We start from the raw sequence: 17,705 nt of genomic DNA on the forward strand, positions 1-17,705 counted from the left end.
CCCTGCTTGTGAGAAGTTTTCAGTATCACTGCTGTACATGCTTGTGTGAGCTTTCCACATTGCAGCTTGGAAAGAGGTATTAATAGCAAAATGCAACGTATTAGAAGATGTAATACCAAAGAAACTCTTGATGAGATCAGGGGCTAGAGATACTAGCATAAAGTCTACTGCAATTGACTTCATACTGACAACACCAGGTACCTTTAAAGTGCATGTTCAAGGAAGCCAAATATGCAAAGCAATGTACACTCTGAGTTAGGTTCTAGTTCTCAGTTGCTCTAGATTTCATTTTCTGTAAGACATTACATGACCTGGATGTGCTTTTCTCCTGCACAGAGTAAACAAACCCCACATACAGCACTGTAGAAATGACAGTGATAAGCTTATCCTTAGAGAATGGTTATTTATTTGACAGTACCAAACTGTTAGATGACAATTAACAGCTTGCTTTGAAATCAGTGGAGGTTATGAGCCTGAATCTGTTGGTAGCTTTGAGACTCATCATCAAACTTCTACACAGCTTTTTAGTTTTTCCCCTGTCCCAACTTCAGGTCTTCCTTAGTCTCCTGGATAAAGATCTCACAGTATGTATTTGTAGACCAAGTCTTCTGACTCTAGTGCTATTCTTTGTGTAACTTGCCATCTCTTCATGTCAGCAGTCAACAAGCTCTTTCTCTGTTTACTCATCTGTAACTGACAATACCGTTCCAGAGCTTTCAGATGAAGCAAGTTTACTGGGCATGAACAAGAAAACAAGGAACAAACTCGTCACTGAAGAAGTTACAGAAAAGGGGTGGGCATTTTGCAATAAATCCTGGGAGCCAGGACAGAACTAGCGCACACACACGCTGCTTAAGAACATACCCTGCCTTTTTCCTTTGGCCCAGCTCACACAAGACGTCTGTCCAGCGAGACCACCGCAGAGAGGCACTGCTGCCGCCTACCCGGCCTGCACAAGGCAAGGCTTGTCCCTCAGGCTGGCACGGGCTCGCCCACGGCCCTTGTCCGCACCTCAGGTTTTACCGCACGGCGGCTCAGGCGGGTGAGGGCAGCAGGCGCGCATTTCTGAGAGACAAGAAGCCCTTGTCCGCACCGGGGGCCGCGCGGCGAGGCTCCCCTTCCCGCGCTGACGCACGCCCGCCGGCCGTGTCCCCCGGGGCCGAGCGAGCCCCGGGGCCGAGCGAGCCCCCGCCGCGCTGCCCAGGGGGGCGCGGGCGCCCCCGCCCGGCACCGCGCCCGCACCCGCACCCCCGCCCCTTGGCGTGATGACGCAGCGGGGGGCGCGGCCCCGGCGCCCCGCCCCGCCCCTCCCCTCCCCTGGGCGGCAGCGGCGGGCACGGCGGCGCGCGCCCCGGGGCCGTGCATGGGGCGGGAGCGGGCGCCCAGCGGCAAGCGGCCTGCGCGCGCCGGGGGGCCCGGCCTGCGCCGCGGTGAGTGCGGGGGGTGCGGGGCGGGGCGGGGCGTGCGGGGCGGGGGCCCGGCCGGCGGTCACACCTCGCGGTGTCCGGCGTCCCGTCCCGCCGGCCCGAGAGGCGGCTGCGGCGGCAGCGCCTGCCCGGGGCCTGCGCGGGGAGGGAGGGGGAGGGCGCTGGGCCCCGCGGCCCCGCGTGGGGCGGCGGGCAGCGCGGCGGGACGGCCGCCCCTCTCTAGGCCGTGCCGCGGGGGGAGCGCGGCAGGCGGGCTCCCGGTCGGCGCGGGAGGCCCTGCGGGTCTGGCCGTGCCCCTCCCGCCGCGGCGGCCCTGCGGCCGGGGGGCTCGCCGGGCGGGGGCGGTGCGGGAGCGGGAGCGGGAGGCCCGCCGGCCCTCCTGCGGGCTGGCCGCCGCTGCTCCGCGGCGGGGCTGTGCTCTGCCGCAGGACTGCCTCGAGAAGGCGTCTGCCGCTAAGCAGTGATGATCGTAACAATAAAAATATCACCTTGCAGAACGAGGGCAAATGGTGACAGAAGCATCTTGTGTTTTTTTCTCTGTGTTGAAGTTGCTTCTGGGTGCGGAAATGTTGCCTTAGGTAGGCGTGATGAATTAATTAATTGTTTTTTTGTTTTGTTTTGTTTTTTAGAAAAGGATTGCGGATAAAACCACTTCAGAATTAATTTTGCTTTTTGTGCGACCGGAGTCTCGTTAGAACCTGCTGATGGTCTTCAGATTTCCCCTCCTCACCTCTGCAGTCTGGAGCAGGTGAGAAAATAATACCTTGCTTTGGTAATTCGTAAATTGTTTGTTCCCAGGGAGACATCGACTAGACTCTTTCAGTTGTTGGGCAGAAAGAAACATAATTGGGAAGATCCTGATGGCTACTGACAGGCTGAAATGTCGTTTTGTTCTTGAGATTAGTTGCTTAATGGTCAGTATTTCTGACATTTTAGCCCTGTTACATCTTCCCAGTTTGTCATCTGCTTCTCCCTTGCTTGTGTTGTTAGTCAAATGTAGTTTAGGTGAGAAAGAAATATTATTGAAGTTTATATCTTTTATGGAAAATCAATATTGAAAGGGATTATAGAAAGATTATGTGCATGGTTAAAAAGGGCTGTTTCAATCAGTTATATGGATTAGCTTTTTTTTTTCTGCTGCCCTGCCCAGTCTCCCTAGTAAATGATACGGGAGTAATATTGTTAGTGATGTTCCTTGGTGATTTCACTGTCTTCTCTATGAGAGTGAATCCCAAGTGACTTGAGTGGTATAAGTGGAGATTTTGTAGTAAACAACTTCAGCATTCTGTGTGAAATGATAGGGATTTGAAGCAGTGGTGTGCTTTCCAGGGAAGCCTTAAATCTGAGCTATTTGCAGTCTTTCGTTTTCGTAAGTGCTGACGACAGCAACATAGGGAAGTTCTGTTTGAAGCTGGGAGCGGAAGTTTTAATGAGCAATAAGTTTACAGAATGGAGAAAATAGTTTGACATTCTTGTTGATCAAATCACAGTGACGGGAACTGCAGAGTGGAAAATGAAAGGAGACTGCTTCTGCTTCTCACATGTAGCTGTTAAGATTGTGGTGATTGGGCTGTTAAAGTTGTAATCTCTGTGGAATAACCATTTCCAGACTACGTGGGGTTAATATTACGCATGACCACAGGATACTAGTAAAGTGAATGTCACTGCCATCCTGTACTAGCAGTGGCATCTTCTTGCTGAAGTTGTAAGAAGAGCAGTTACCGAATGGGGTTGCCTTTTTTCTGTTGGTCTCTTATCTGAGCTCTGGGGCATTTTTGCAGGATGACCTTATGTAAACAAAAGGCTAAGTAATGATGCTTGCAGTTGCAGGAAATAATCTAGCATCTTGGCTGAAAGAACCTTGAGGGAAATAAACAAGATTCAGAAATACAGTAATATTAAACAGATGAATTATGTGGTGTTAGTTATGGAGAAAAGATAACTACTATCAAAAGTTACAAAACTGTCATTAAAAAGCAGGTTAACATAATTAAACATGGAATAATTTAACTAAGTTGTTTTAATGGTGCTTTGAAAAAAAAGCCTGATGGGGAAGAAGGCAACCAAAACCTCGTGGCTTTTTTTGTGAAAATAACTAAAACTTTTAAGTACAAGGTTGAGCTAGATGACCTACTGAGGTGCCTTTCAACCCAAATTATCCTAGCCTAGGGCTATTAGGCTATTCTAGTCTAGCATTTCTAACACCCTGTCTTTTTGACTAGGCTTAAATGTAAATAGTAACACTGTTGTTAGATGATACACAGTTACATGTTTTTCCATTTAACTTAATCAAGCAGCTCTTTCAAAGCCTGTACACTGATTTTGGTGCGTTCCATATGGATTCATATGTCTCCACCCACGAGGTTCTCAGCATGAGCCTAGTAAGATGATTAATAGGAGTAAGACTAGCAAGATCTGAGTCAAAATTTGATCTCATGCTTGCCTTTGTATTTCTTTAACTTGTTTCAGACATGATTTCTCTATCAGAAGGTAAATGAGGAGCTTTCTTGAACTTCTGGGTATGAGATTTTTGCAGATTATTCTATCAGGTAGATATGTCTTCATAGAGACCTGAGAAGAAAACATACATACAATGAAGCTTCTTTGTAGTAGTTCTGCTTGAGGAACTGTAGTCAGTTTTATTTGCCATATACAGATAGGTCCTTTTTGCTTCATATTGTGTTGATCTAGAGACTGCCTTGGTGGCCCGGAAAGCCAGTGGCATCCTGGCTTGTATCAGGAATAGTGTGGCCAGCAGGAGAAGGGATGCAATTCTCCCCTGTACTTAGCACTGGTGAGGCCTTACCTCTAGTTATGTGTGCAGTTCTGGGCCCCTCACTTCAAGAAGGATATTGAGGTGCTGGAGCAGGTCCAGAGGAGAACAACAAGGCTGGTGAAGGGACTAGAGGGAAAGTCTTATAGGGATAGGCTGAGGGAGCTGGGGTTGTTTAGTCTGGAGAAGAGGAGACTCGGGGTGAACCTTATCGCTCTCTTCAACTACCGGAAGGGAGGTTGTAGTCAGGTGGAGACTGGGATCTTTTTCCAGGCAACTAGTGACAGGACAAGAGGGCACGGCCTGAAGCTGCTCCAGGGGAGGTTTAGGTTGGGTTTTAGGAAGCACTTCCTCACGGAGTGGGTGATTAGATGTCAGAAAGGACTTCCCAGGGAAGTGGTGGAGGCACCATCCCTGAAGGTGTTTAAGGAGAGGCTGGATGTGGCACTTAGTTCCATGGTCTAGCCAATGTGGTGATGTTAGGTCATAGGTTGGACTTGATGATCTCAGAGGTCTTTTCCAGCCTCAGTAATGATGTGATTCTGTGATCTCTCACTGAAATGTGTTATACATGTTGTAATACAATGAGAGCTACAAAGCACAAATGTAAGGTATCTTGTTGCTGTTGGTTGCAACCTGTGAGATGCTGGAAGAAAAAAAGATGATGCCTCACTCCAATGTAAGCCCTGTGGGTTATGCAGTACTGAATTCAGAGAGATCTGATTCACATGAACGATGATATAAACCCCTGTGTTATCGTAGCTTTTGAGGTATGGCTGATTTAATGTTTAAAAGTAACTTGTGGCTTGCTTTCTATCCTGTTGCCCTGTACTAGAAAGTAAATATTTGTGGAGGAAAAAAAAATTCCTAAGTACTTCTTGAGTAGACAAGAAGGCTTAGGAATAGATCTTGAGCATTCTCTGGTCTTGTTGAACTGAAGTTAGATTCCTTGGGCTGGGACTTTGAAAGTGCCTGTATGCTTGCATAAATGTGTATAGTGTGGTATTTCTTGCTCTGTGTGCATATTCGTGTAGAAAGTTTTCTGGTATTTACCTCAGTTATTGAACTATGTGTTGTTCCTGATGTAACATTTTTTATTGACAGTGGAGTTACCTTAGCTGATACTCCCTTTATCATGATGCTTACATACTCAAGCAGTTACAGAAGATTTCAGGTATTAAGTCTTCTGCAAGTGTCTTAAATAAATGAATATATTATATATGTTCAAAATGTTATGATTAAAGTTATTTGTATGTATAACAAGAATTAAAAAATGTTTCTTTATGTGACTTTATTGGTCTTAATGAGTTGTCTTTTTGTAGCCTTTAATAAGAATAATTATCAAATCAGCTGAAACCAGTTTGTGAGACTTTTTTTTTGCAGAAACTAAGTAATTCCATTTCCCAAAAACAGAGTTTGGGGACAAGAACTTTGAGATTTTTTTCTTTTTACTGTAGTAAAGGAATATTGTCAACATTTCTTACTCTGTCATTGATATTTTGCATATATAAAATGGGTCTTTAAGACCATGCCTAATATGCTTTAAATTAGTATTTTCTGTCTTTCTTCTCCATTAGTCTTGGTTGACTACTAGGATTTTGTAGTCATGAGCAAAATATTAATCATTCTTTGACGTGTAGTGCTACAACCTGTGTTTCCAGCACTGTGACATATTTTTAAAGCAAGAAAAACTTTGACTTTTAAATGTCTAATCTTGCTACATATAAATATACAGTTAATCTGGTACATATACTTCTGCATTTTTAGAGGCCTCAGTTGTTCCAGTGTATTTAGATTGGGTACTCTGTTAATCTCAACATTAAGTTACAGGATTACCTACCATGGATACAGTTATAGAGATAGGGCTGCAGGTCGTGTCTGAGTTTTACTGAGTATATTAGGTAAAACTTCACTGTGAGGCTATTGAAAGAGTATTTGAGGACAAAGGATATTGGAAAACAACCGTTCATTTCCAATAAAAAAGGGAAGGGGGTGTGAGTTAAAAAGATGCTTTGGGAACCTATTAAGATAGTCAAATAATACAGGAGGCTCTGAGGTTATAGAGACAAAAGCCTCTTAAACTTAAAAACTTTCAAGTAAGGGTTCTTGTTGGAGGATGATGTTCAGAAAAATACATACCTGTGGTATAGTTGGTGCTCAGCATGCTAATGTAGGCAATATAAGCCAGCAAAAATATTCTCTTTTGCAGGATTTCCCAGTTGTGGGGAATTATGATATGATTTAATGTTTGGTGCTGGTTCTGCAACATGTAGCAATACTCTGTTATGTTTGTTCATAAGTTAACTACACTACAGTTACAAGGGACAGCAATCCTCAGCTCTCTCTATACTTCTCTCTGAAGCAGAGGAGCGAAAGGCTGCCAAAATGCAGAGGGCAAACAAAACCACTTATACGTTTGTTGCATCAGGCTGTATGAAGGAGTACTCCTCTGTGCTTGGAAATGAGGAGTTGGGGCCAAATAGCAACTGGTCTGTATGAGAGTGCATTCCTTCAGGGACATGCAGAATAAAAAATATTCTAGTCTGCAAAGGTAGAAAAGGCAAAATGTTATCCTTAGAAAATGAAGAAAGGAAAAGGGTCAAATAAAGTGAGAACTCTTAAAAACCTTTCCTTCTAATTGAAGGAACCAAAATTGAACTCAAACCATTTCCATTTTAGAGGTTGCTTGAAAGCTGCCAAGAGAACTGGTGAACCTGAAAGCTTGCATGTTTTTCAACTTTATTGTTACACTACTAAAGGCGTTTCCTCAGAGTGAAGTGTAACTCACATGGAAAGAACTGCTTCTCATACAAATGGATTTTGGAAATTATAACTGCCATTTCTCATCTTAATCCTGACATTATTTTGTCATACTTTGCAACACTGACAGTACAGGTTCTCTAGATTCTTTTTTATAATAGAATCATAGAATCATTCAGGTTGGAAAAGACCTTTGGGATCACCGAGTCCAACCATTATCCCTACTCTACAAAGTTCTCCCCTAAACTAGATCCACCAACACCACATCCAAACAACCCTTAAACACATCCAGGGATGGTGACTCAACCACCTCCCTGGGCAGCCTATTCCAGTGTCTGACCACTCTTTCTGTGGAATGGTTTGGGTTGAAGGGACCTTAAAGATCATCTGGTTCCAACCCCCCACCAGAGCTGGTTGCTCCAAGCCCCAGTTAGCCTGGCCTTAAATACTTGCAGGGATGGGGCATTCACAACTTCTCTGGGAAACCTGTTCCAGTGTCTCACCATCCTCACAGGAAATAATTTGCTCATAAAGTCTAATCTAAATCTGCTCTCTTCCAGTTTAAAACTGTCACATCTTGTCCTATCACTATAAGCCCTTGCAAACAGTCCCTTCCCAGCTTTCCTGTAGGCCCTCTTCAGGTACTGGAAGGCTGCTGTAAGGTCTCTCTGGAGCCTTCTCTTCTGCAAGCCAAACAGCTGCAACTCTGTCAGCCCGTTCTTATAGGAGAGGTGCTTTTTTGAACCACTAGAAGTTTTTATTTTGGTACAGAATGTATTGCAGTAATGCAATAATATGTACATAGAAGTGTCTTCAGTTTTATTGTCTTATAAAATCAGATTCAAGTGAGTTCTGCAAGATTGTACTCTAATTTTAGAGTCTCAGATTAGTTGTGTGGGATTTGAAAGCTGACTTCTGTGTATGATGATCATTGTTGATACGCAATTTTTGAGCAACAGATTTTTTTTACTCTATTGACAAATGTTCTGAAGTGCATAGTTTTCAGATTTCTGCACTGAGTAAAACAGTGACACTCTCTTGGATTTTAATATTTTGATACCTTGACGTATTACTCTTCTGAGTAGAAGAATGCTGGCTCTGCCTACTTAGCAACTGATGGCTAAGAGACAGGAGAATTCCTAATGTTGGGGAAAACGGATTGGCATCCAAACAGAGAAAGAATTTTGGTCTTTGTGTCAGGAAATATAAATTATGAAGTCCCGGAGATTTAAGAGTAAGGTAGAGGTTGTATTTTTGTTGTGTTAAGTGTCCTCTTACACTGTCTCTGGCACACAAAATGTTTCTTTCCTTAGCCTCTCACACATACTGGATTTTGCTGCTCCCTCAGTTTTGTGAATATGACAACTCTTTGTAGGATTGTGCTGTAAACTGGAACACAACTGTGACCTAAGTTAAAATACTTTTTTGTTTTCTTTTGAAACAACTGGCACGAGGGAAGGGGAATGGATAGGGTAACTTCTTAAGCAGGCTTGCAGTGCCAGAGAAAATGTCATGTAACCACATCCTGGATAACCTCAAATATGGACTGAGCTACAAAATAAATGTTGGGTTCCCAGTGGAATCTAAGGACATGGGATTGCACAAGATCCAAATCCTCAGCTATGGGCAATCAAGCATGTGTCAATCCAACAGCTGGCTCCCAAAAGGTTGAGACTTTGGAACTATTCTAACAACTATGTAAATAAGGGCATGGTTATCTTTTCATTGCTCTATATCTGGGTCTTCATAAACCTATGTAACTATGCTGTCTACCAGGGATTTTGTGAATAAATGCTTCTGTTTGTTTGTATCTTAACCTAGTTTCAGTTAAAGGTGACTTCAAGGTAGCTGGCTAACATTAGGACATTCTATTCCTGTGTGTCTTTTGATCCCTGAAGCTGGAGCCTAACACACTAGAATGGTGTTCTGGGCATTGAAAGGACGGATCATGAAATTGCACTGAATTCCAGTGGGTATTTTGGAGGTTTGCATGCAGAAGTTGGGGAGAAGCATGTTAGAATTAAGTTTGTGGTAATGAGAATGCAGAACTATTAGTTGGACTTAGAGATGCTGTGCAAGATGGGTGTTAAAGATGAGCCGGAATCTTAACTTTGCACTGTTGTGCACTGGCAGACTTAAAAGTGGTGTGACAAAAGAGACTCAGATCAAAGTGGAGAATAATTAAACCAGGTTGTTTATCTGGTTAAGGTTAATGAGTTAAGACTAAAATTCATTAGAACCAAATAAATTTGAAGCTATGTCTGTGATATATGTGTGTGTGTGATTTTAATACACATGGATGTACCTGAACTAGCACATCCTTAAGCAGCTGGAAGCCACAGCAATATAAATTGCACAGGATACTGAAAATTTCATGTTTCTGCTACCCAAGCAGATTCAGGTCTACATATTAACAGTGTTTAGAGGGGTATCTTTAGTCTGCACTTACCATAATTTTCTTGGGCTTTTTTACTTTTCCAAGTCTGTTTTCTAAAATCTCTGCTGCTTGCTCAGAGTGATAGCTTATCAAGATTTTTGCCTGTGAACTCACAAAACTGAGTGTTTATCTTTAGAATGTTAAAATGTTTTAATTTGTTTTATAAAAAAAGATGTAATACTTGTCAATTTTATTGTAGTTCTGTGAGTTTTGTCACAATTTTTTGGAATTCTTGAACCTGAGGTAAAAAATTTTGAGTAAGTTTATAATATATAATGTCTTATTGTTTAAGATACTATCCTGTGATTAGAAGACTGTGCAAGGTGGTGAAATGACATGTCTTACAGTCAGACTTTTTAGAAGGAACTTTAAAGTTTGTCATTACCTGATATGCAGCAAGTTAACGACATGTCATAATATGCCAGAAGACATTGTCTCTCTAGTTTCTTATTCCTGACGTAGCCTTGTGGACTGGCCTACCAACTTCTGTGAAAAATCTTTGAGCAGCTTAATATTTAGATTACTTGAAGCCATATCTGGAAATAGGGAAAAGCTTTACTTTCAAGCAGCATGGTGCTTTGTGTTCATGCATCAAACTACTACTCTCCTTCTGAGGTCTGTCTTGGCTAAGAAACCCAGTATTGTTTAGACTTGTCACAGTGTAGCTGAAGTATTTCTGACTGAGAATGCTGAAGGGATGTGACCTCGAGTGCCCTTTGTCATACTGTTAAAACAATAGGTTAAATATGCGTGGAGCTAGGAAAAGGTGACTTGCAAACAAGAGCATATCATCCCTGATCTTGAGTGGACAAGCAGTTAATAGAGATAAAAAGGATTTCTTTACTGTTTGTTTTAAAGAAAATAATTTGGAAGTCATTATTACAATTCTGCTGAGGCCTAAATTTAGTCAAATAATGTAACTTTTATTTAAATAAAGATGCTGTATTCATAGAATCACAGAATAATTTAGTGTGGAGGGGATCTCAGTAGATTTCTGCTGCAAACCCTTGAGAAAAGCAAAGTCAATAAAGAGATCAGAAGAGATATCAAAGCTGTATCCTGTAAGGTCATAAAAATCTCCAAGGATGGAGGTAGATAACAAATCCAACTGATGGGCTGTCCCCAGGATGACAACTTTCTACTTCCATCCTCTCTGAACCTCTTTTGTTTCAATTTAGGCTTATTGTGTTTTCTCCTGTAAAAAACCTGGCTCTGTCTTTTTCATAACCTCCTTGTTGGTACTGGGGGTTGCTGTTAGATTCCCCAAAGTGTCCAGATGGAACAGGCCCTGCTCTCCAGACTATCCTCACAGGGTCTGTGCCATAGTCCCCAGCTATGTGGTCTCTGCTGTGATCTTGTTCCTGTTTGTCAGTGTTTTTTCTCTACTGGGGGTGTGGGATGGGGCCAAGACATGAAATTTTAAATTCAAATAAGATCTGAATATTGGCAAAGTCCTAAAGAAAAGCCAGGACAGTAGGCAGTCAGAAGCTTTTCAACAACCAAACTGGGCAGATTTTCCTCTTCCAGTTTATGTATAAAAATAATTGAGATCCATTTAGTTTAAACCCTCAAAGGACATTATGACTAGAAAATGCATCCCTTCTTTAATGAATTACTCAGTTTGAAATGTAAAGTGTGTTTTGATAAATTTATTTACTTACATAGCAAAAAGTGTTGTTAGAAGTGTTGTATTTACTAATGTCAACTGTATATTTTTCTTTAGATTTGTATGTGTTTGTGACTTTTTAATTTTCTAATTGCAGCATATCAGAATAAGTTAAAAATTACTGTTTTGAAAACCATAGCCAATGTTGTTAGCATAATGTCATAATTAAAACTCAAAGTCTAGATAGAACACATTAAGTTCTATCGCTTCTTTCACAAAAATGCAACATAGTGTGTCTGTTTAATTAAAAAATAGTAAAAAGAACTATTTGACTACTATGATTAAATGTGTGGAACAACAGCTTAAAAATAAACATGCAAGAGTGATTTATATTAAATGTTCTCTTCAATTTATATAATCACATCAAGAAGCGATTTTAAATCAATTTGAATAAATTAATTTGGCTTGTCCTCACATTGCTGAGTACTTAATTATACGTAGTTTATATGCATATGATACATATTTTTATATTTTACTTGCTTTTTTAATTGTTTGGTTCTGTAAGATCTCCAGTTGGTATAACATTCCATAAAGCTTAAGTACGACTGCCTTTTGTTTTTGTCAAATCATTAAGCTTCAATTAGATGAGACCAAGGCATTCTGTTTTGCTGGAATGTCTTCCAGAGCTAGTTGCAAGGGTATCCCTGTGGGATTTGGTTCTTTTTTCCAAGTTGGATTCTTGAATATGCATTCACAAGTCAAGTTAGTTTTAATGTTTTCCTTTCTTAATAGTTACACCGTAACAAAATTAATGGTGGAATGTAAGTTTCTTCCCTTGAGGAACATAAATGTATGATGAATCAGTATGCCATTTCTTGCATCATTTAATGATATCTAAATTCATTTAATAAGAACTTGTACTACTAGTATTATTTATTCCTAAAATCCTTCTGTTTCTTACTCTCTTGTACTTGAGAAGCTAATTATATATGCATTTGCCTTTTGTTTCCACTTTTTTGTTTTATATTGCTTTTTAAATTTCATGTTTCTGCCTCTATTACCAAATAATGATAAGCTAAAATATGTGGTTGTTTTCTAAGATGAGTTCAAAAGGGGAAAGAAGAAATTCTAATAAATCCCAAATTGTTAAGTGAAGTTTCTTTTGTCTTGATTCTTTTTCTCTCTTTCAGAAATGTATTTGTTCAGAAGCAGTAAGTATGCATGAATTGCCTCTGTGGTGTTACTAGTTGAAACTAGCTTTGCTTATTTCTGGTTCAGAAGTATTTCTTTTAACCATTAGAATTAATTTAGAATACTATCTTTTTCTTGGTGCAGTATCCTTCTCACCTTGACATAATTTCCAGTTACTCACTGAGCCTTTAGAGAAAGAAACAAAGCAAACATGGACATCCTTTTGCTGTCAGGGAAATAAGATGGGATATCATCCTCCCTATTAACACATTAAGGAGAAGAAAGAGAAATATTAAGGGAACAAGAACAATTTAAAAGCAAAAGCACAAAAGATACAGCAATGAAGGTAAATGGACTTGGTAAGCTTACACAGCAGGTAGTAGAAAAATCAAAGTTTTTTTAAATTGCAAAAGTGGACTTTCTAAGGTGAATCATACTGCACCACACACAAGGTAACTATTCTGATGATACAAGTAAAAAAATACATTCTCTGTCAAAGACACAGTAGGGAGACTAAAATGTGTCCTTACTTCTTCTGAATAGCTATGTTTCTTGTTCTATAAAGAAAGGAATTTTCTTACTTTCCCACACCAGATAAAATACTGTTGCTTTCCTTCCTTGCAATAGTGAAGCAGGAGGTGAGTTTAGAGGCAGAAGCAGGAACTCAATAGGATTCTGGAAATAAAATGGCTTAAAGTAAGGAGGGAGCAAGTACCTAAAGAGCTTTGTCTCTTTGTTCCTACAAATGCCTCATTGCCTTCTTACCATCTCTTTTTTTTTTCCACAACTTTTCTGTCTGTTCAGTCACATTTATCCTATTGTGGCTTTGTTGCTTTTTTACATTCCTGCTTGCAGCCATTAGTTGTGTGGTTGTTCTCGGAGTCATGTGGGTTTTAAGATCACTTTCTGTTCTTGATGGTAGTCAAAGTCTGACCTACTTGGAACTAAACTTAAATGCCCAGATCCAGCCAACTATTTAATCTTTCTTTACATTGGTGAAACAACCTTTTGTCCTTCAAGATCCGTTGTTGTCCTCAGATTTGCTATAGCAAACTCTCCAGGCAAGTTTTGAGCACCTTGGAGAACTGTTGCTCATCTTGAAGAGGAAATCAGTTTTGATTTGTTAGTGGAAGAAACAAATTGCTTGTGAAAAAATGTGAGAAGACAGTTTTATTTGCCCACTCACCTCAGTGGGCAAGGGTGTAATATTGTGATTAGAATTTTTTTGAAGTGTGGGGAATGAGAAGAATCAGTATTTATCTGGAAGGAAAATAGATTGTCAGGTGGCTTGGCATAGTCTGGATGAGAACTGATGTTTAGTCTGAAGCAGGGGGATAATGGTAGGAAAGAAAAATGTGTTACGAATGAGGGGAAAAACACATAACCGAGATGGATAAAAAGGGGCAAGAAATTGGGGGTAGATGAGTGGTTCTGTACTGGAAATTGAGACTGCTAAGCTGTGTGTGTGTATTTTTAACCTTAACTGTTAATGTATGTGTTTAATTATTCCAGCAGCTCTAGCTTTTGGAAAGTACTGCGGAATTTCAAATTTCAGTGAGGCTGATGTATTGAGAATAGAGAAGTCCTTTTTTGGTGGTTAGGACTGGATTTTTAAAAATATTTTTTAATTTTATTTTTGTAACCTTAGTATAGATAGTAGATCTAGAAAAAAATTGGTGCTGGTCGGCTTTCAGGGCTTCTGTTCAGGCTGTGTTGAAGTGTCTTGCTCTCTTTTGATTCAGCATGGCTGAGGGCCAGAACATCTGGCTGTATGTGAGCATTAAAGAATTCATCATTTGAACTAAAACTCTCTGTAAAATGAACTATAATTTATTTCCCCAGAAAATGTTGTATCTAACACGTGCATGCACACATTACTTTCACCAGTAGCTTTTTAGTTTCTTAATGGTGGAATGTGCAGAAATATGTATTTCAGACTGTGGTCCTTTCCTTATTTAGACTGTGCGGTGGGATAAAGTAGCAGTCTAACCTTTTTGTTTTCTCACATCTCTGTTTTACTGTCACAGATGACATACAAGATTAGTTTTGCAATCGTAATTAATGATCTTCTCTTTTCCTGTTTGTTCCTACATATTTCAATTTCTTTTTCTTTTATCTATGTAATGGTGAAAACTTTTCAAAGGCATAATTAAATATCAGATCACAGTATTAACGATGGGTAGTGAATTGCTGCATGAGACTAGAACCACTTGAAGTACTGAAACAATTTTATACTCATAAATACGTGATTGTATATGCAATGTTTACAGTAAAAGGTTCTACAACTGTATTTTATTTATGAAAGACAATATGTAGTAGAGTATCACTGCATACATAAACATTTATCACTATGTAAAATTATAACATGCCTCTGTTTTTTGGAACATGGGAGTTAATCCAGGGCGTGAGTAGAAAATTTCATATTCTTTCCAAATGTGATTAGAGCATTGCAAATGTATTATTACTAATGCTACTGTTTCTGCTAGTTTCAAAACATTTGACAAGTATTCTTGGTGTTCAGCGAAGTAGATAATCAAAATGCTACTGTTGGACTAGTTCACACAAAGTCTGGCTTTAGCAAATCTCATTATACGATTATGGCCATACTTAAAGTGTGTAGAAGTAATGAAAGAAATGGCAGGTCAGCGGTGGATTACACAGGCTCTATGTAGAAGTATCAGTTAGTTAATTTGTCTGTGTTTTTGCCTTTGTAACCTGGAAATCCTGGTTGAATGAAGAACATGTTTACTGTCAGGACTGCTGTGATGACCGGATTATTGATTTCTAACAAATGCATGATATGTAGACTCAATAACAGCAACATATCATTTGATGTCTGTGTGTTTCTTGCAGTAGGAGAAAAAAAGTATATGAACATATTAGTTCACTAACAGTGCTGGAACTAATAAAAGTAACACCATAATCTAAACTTGATCCTGGTTTAGTAAAAACAAATTAATTTTAGTACAGGAACTAAGAAAAAAATTGTCAACACTGCCCTTAATGATAGCATAAAAATGAGTTTTCTAGAACTTTTTTCTAGATATACTTTCTGTATAAATGTCTAGGACTTATATAAATTTCTTAGTTAACTTGTTTCCTCATTAGAAGTCAGTCTCTGCGTGCAGCCTGTTTGCTGATAATCCTGTCTTGCAAAGTTCAGTGGTGACATAAATAGCCTGATCAATAACTTATACTTTTAATAGATTATTTCTAATTACTGACTTCACAGCCGTTACACAAGAAGACATTGCAGATTATCAGCTCCAAAAGCAACTTGTATGGTCTTCAGTGATAAGACAGCAAAATACTAGGGAGAGATAGCTGGCTTTTTTGTCTCTACAGAAAGTAGAAAAAAACCCTAACTTCTCAAAAGGGCAGAATGAGTTCCTTTTAGGAGTCCTGCTGCTAGGAAAGGAAGGAGGAAATGGAGAAATGCCCAGAATAAACTAAGGAAAAGGAATTTAAAGTTGGGAACTTTCAGACAATACAGAATGTAAATTAAAGCAGAAAGCACAGAAGAGGCTGTGAGTTTTCTTTTCCCCCTCTCTTCTTTTTCCTCTTTTTTTTTTTTCCTCATGTCTTTTGGAGGGTAGAGAGAGGATTATGATGTGTAAAAGAGAAGGGAAGAATATAAAACCGAGGAAAAAGTTGAAGGGAATTTAGCTGCCAGCATAATTATAGTATTGCTGGATGGGAGGCTCAGCCTGGCAAGTATTTTGGGGCTTTACAGGCCCGGTATAGGCAATATGTTTGGTTTTCTGTGTTAAAGGGAGAAGCATTTAGTCAGAGTCATGCTACCACATTGGAAAAGCTGGTGAAATAAAGGGCCAGTAAAGAGGGTCTTCAGCAGCTGAGCAATGGCAAGACAGAAGGGACTGATTTGAGAGCAACTGCAGCTCTAGGAAGATAGTTGGACTACAGTTGTGACAGCTTTGGATTTGTAAAAGGAAAAAGACATAATGACATTTCAGCTGTTTTGTCCACAGTTGAAAATACACTTTTTTCAGTGAACATGTTGTTTATTCACCAGGATCTGAGCACTGGCATGTGAAGCCTTTGACTGTCAGCTGTATCTCCCATATTAGCGATTGGGCAGAATCCAGTTCTGCCATCTAGTATGTCTGTGACTTACAAATACATAAAAGCAGAGCATGAAGGAGAAAAACAGCACGAGTGTTTATTTTTTTGCTTCTGGAGTAGAATCGATAATAAGGTGAGGTAGACAGCATTGCAGGAAAGAGCTCTGGCAAGGCTGGGATGAGAAGGTGTATGGAAGCTTAGTGTCATTGTTATCAACACTTCCTACAAAAAATCCTGATAAATGTGAGGAACTGAAAGCACCAAGAAGAAAGAAGGGTAAAAAGAGAGAAGGGGTTAAAAGTTTTGAGTACTCACACTTTCTTTCTTGTATGTCAGGGACCTAGCAGACATGTAAGGCCATGCTAATGCAGCTGTTTGTGAAGGGCTTTACAAAATGGGGGTTTCAGTGCTTCAAGGATCCTCTTGTTGGTTGAGTTAAAGGTCAACTGAATTAACACAGATGGAGAATGCTGGTAGGTTTGTATTTGTCATTGATTCGTTTCTAGTACTATTGCTGCAGTGATAAGAGGTGGGCATTAAACTGACAAAATCCTTGCACTTAGATTATAATGTTGCTATAGTGGTTGAAAGAATCCAAAGAAACACTGCTTTGGAGATACATATAGGTGGCTTTCATCCAAACACCAATTCTGTTATTTGATTACATTCAATGTAACATAAGGTTCGTAAACTGTTAAGAACAAAAAAACAATAATAAGTGCATATATGACTGCAGCCATGAAGCAGACAGATTTCAAGGGCGTTTTAAAAAGATCGGCAGCTGGATCATAGCTTTTTGTTCTTGTAGATATAAAAATAACCAAGCACCTCTACTCAAAAGATTTGGTATTATCATTAGAAACCTAGCTTCTGATACTTGCCTAGTTTGAAGTTCCCAGCTCTTTTGGGGCTCAAATTGAAAAATGAAAAATGCATTAGATTAATATGTAAAAAGTAAGTCAATAATCTAGTATATTAGATTTGTTAATCTCACTGAGCTGCAGCTGATTAATTTTATTTCTAATATTTTTGCTGTCAGGATTCAAATACTGTTTCGCTGCTTGAGCTTTCAGTCAAACCCTTATGAAATCAACAAAATTAAATTGAGACCTTAGCCATTTTCATTTTGAGCTATCTGGACATCATGAACAAAAATATTTGAGTAATATGTGACTCAGCTATCAGCTGAGTAAATCTAAGCAGATCTTATGTAGCAAGAGTTTATATTTTATTTAAGGTTGATTTCTGAGTTAATGCTGAGATAATTAAAAAGTTGTTCTGGTAGACAGAAGAGAAGATACAGTGTTTTGGAGGCAACCACCAGTAAATTTAGCACCCAGTACACCTGTTACTTTTGGAAAATTTCTATGTAGCAAATCCTGTTGTTTATTATTAACCTTAGTATATGCTTCACAAGCTTCTGTGTCC

At 39.7% G+C, this 17,705-nt stretch overlaps 1 protein-coding gene and 1 long non-coding RNA gene across 6 annotated transcripts in view; one reads left to right on the forward strand and one right to left on the reverse strand.

Moving 5' to 3' along the window:
* Positions 1-383: 383 nt before the first annotated feature.
* Positions 384-1,233, reverse strand: LOC127395601 (uncharacterized). Its single transcript, XR_007891828.1, has 2 exons — positions 865-1,233; positions 384-734 (listed from the first exon to the last, which is right to left on the reverse strand). It is a non-coding gene; the product is annotated as an uncharacterized LOC127395601 (long non-coding RNA).
* Positions 1,234-1,320: 87 nt separating this feature from the next.
* Positions 1,321-17,705, forward strand: part of JAK2 (Janus kinase 2) — a 92,685-nt gene continuing 76,300 nt past the window's right edge. For 3 of the 5 annotated variants that reach the window (XM_051642138.1, XM_051642134.1, XM_051642142.1), the window contains exons 1-2: positions 1,321-1,430; positions 2,057-2,175. The gene's annotated coding sequence lies outside the window, so the exon portion shown is untranslated. Of the gene's footprint in view, positions 1,431-1,605; positions 1,937-2,056; positions 2,176-17,705 lie in introns of those variants that run through there. The other 2 variants (XM_051642139.1, XM_051642145.1) reach the window with 2 other exon arrangements.

This window comes from Apus apus, chromosome Z (assembly GCF_020740795.1).
Source record: "Apus apus isolate bApuApu2 chromosome Z, bApuApu2.pri.cur, whole genome shotgun sequence".
NCBI lineage: Eukaryota > Metazoa > Chordata > Aves > Apodiformes > Apodidae > Apus > Apus apus.